Here is a 2297-nt window from a genome sequence, read left to right as displayed (position 1 = left end):
GTATTGTATATTTTGTCATGCGTTTATAAAATCATAAGTTCATCCAGATATTGAATAAGAAAGAAGAACTTTATTGGGTTTCTCCTAGATTTCTTTGATTTCCTCCTTCCACCTTACATCGTATATAATCGAAATAAACAACAGGTATATTTACAGGTAATTTTGCAGGTATGTATTTACACATACATATCCTGTGTTAATGTATGTACAAACAGCAATCAATCGAATAATCAGAGTATCGTTACGTACTCGCGTCCGGTGATTCAGTTAAACAATTACATTATTGGTTTGGTTACGTGATACGAACAACGAACAATAGATCGATTGTTCAATAGTACTTACCTTCGCCATTCTTGCGCCTTTAAAACACCGTCCTTATCTTGGTCAAATAAACCGAACATATCTTGAATTCTCCACTCCTCCCGTTGAATCTCGTCCGGCTGGAAAAGTTCTTCGCATATCGACCGAAATCTCCCGAAACTCAGGCTACCATCCTCTACCGCCAAATTAAACTTGCTCAAGAATTTTTCGGCTACCTGTCGTTCTTTCTCGCCATTCGAATCAACCGATTGATTTCCGTTCATGTTCTCACGTTATAAGATATAATCGGCCGGGTTTTTACTTTTACTTTACACTATCTTTTATACGATTATCTCCGATCACGAAAATTCATTGGTTCAACCAGGCGAATTCGCTCACTCCATGAGGTTAGCTTGAAAATACCGGCCGAACTTAATGTTTCGACAACTCCTGACGATCGATCGATTGTCGGCTCACGTCACGGCGTGACCAGCGTTGGGGCAAGAAATCCCTCACGCACGACGGTATCAGAAAGAGCATGGCTCTCACTCTCACCAATGATAGATTATCCCTACTACCATCGTGAAGGATTTCTTGCCCCAATGCCGCGTGTGATAGACAACTCATTGGAGCTCGATAGCGTGTTTCGAAAACAATTACATACATACATGTGTATGTACATACATACATAATGGATAATAAGTAGCTATGTAGCGTGCTTTGTAAATATAGCGTGCTCGTGTAGGAGTAATCAAAATTACTTCTCCTCGCACTTCCTAACTCCTAGAAACGGCGTTCGTTCTCTTTCTGTCAATTATTGTCTACTCATACTTGACGAGGCGGTCACAATGACATTGAGATAAATCGTCAGATCATTTCCTCCGCCATATACGGTCACAATGACACTGAGATAAATCGTCAGATCATTTCCTCCGTTGGCCAGACGACAATTAAATTTTAAACATTCTGTCATAACGCCTCCGACTTTTTTATTTTCTGACGATTCTCTGACGATTCAAGAAATAATTCCACAACAAACATTTTGTTGTAATGAAATTAATCCTCTTTTCCCTAAAATAGATCTAGATTGTATTTGTGAGGAAAAGTAAAAAATTGTTTTCCTCCCATTTGCCAGGCCATAGAATTCTTCATCTCTATAATATATTTCATTCATAAAAAGACGAATATATCAGAAATATCACATACTACATAAATGCTTCATAAATTGAATTACATCGGAAAAAATAAAATGATTTCAATTCTCCCGATCCGAATCGAATGTGATCGCGGGTTGTGAATTTGTTTGGATTCGTGAGCTGAACGAAAGCGGTTCAACCCCCACGGGAATCAGCTTTCATATGTGTTGAAAGTATAGACAAACTCATAAAAAGAGAGAAATATAATTTATCTGTATATTTTTCCAGCACGGGATTGACCACGACCATTTCTTCTCTTTCAAATTGCTTCAAATTTCACATTGTTTACTGAGACATAAGTGGAGTGCTGTACCCATTACCATGTTATGAAAGACACATAGCATGTAGCTAAACATTTCCATCCCGTCTACAATTAAGAAGATAAGAAAAGAGCGTTGAATATTAAAAATTTTGATTTACGTGATAACAAAGAGTATTTGCTAAAGATAGTCCGTAAATAAAGATAATTGATCATTGAGTATAAATGATATCTGGTAACTTAATTTTCAGTACCTTGCTTTATTAATAAATATACAGTGATCAAATACACTATGAGCGCAGACTTAATAGAAAAATAAATTTAAATTAAAATAAGTCATGAGTGAAAAAATGATTAGTTGAAAATAAGATTAAGAAAAACAATATCATCTGAATATTTGCAGTAAGTGGTCTATAACAATAAGTACTAAAAAAGTCAATAAATTAATAAATAAATTTAACTGAAAGTCCTTTTACTTTATTAACTTATATGTAGGCTACCAAACTCATTAAGAATGAAAATACTTCTCACTTATTGCACAT

Source organism: Ceratina calcarata, unplaced genomic scaffold, assembly GCF_001652005.2.
Source record: "Ceratina calcarata isolate Rehan_Ccalc_2016 unplaced genomic scaffold, ASM165200v1 scaffold294.2, whole genome shotgun sequence".
Classification (NCBI taxonomy): Eukaryota; Metazoa; Arthropoda; class Insecta; order Hymenoptera; family Apidae; genus Ceratina; species Ceratina calcarata.
Note: the sequence above shows the minus strand (reverse complement) of the source record.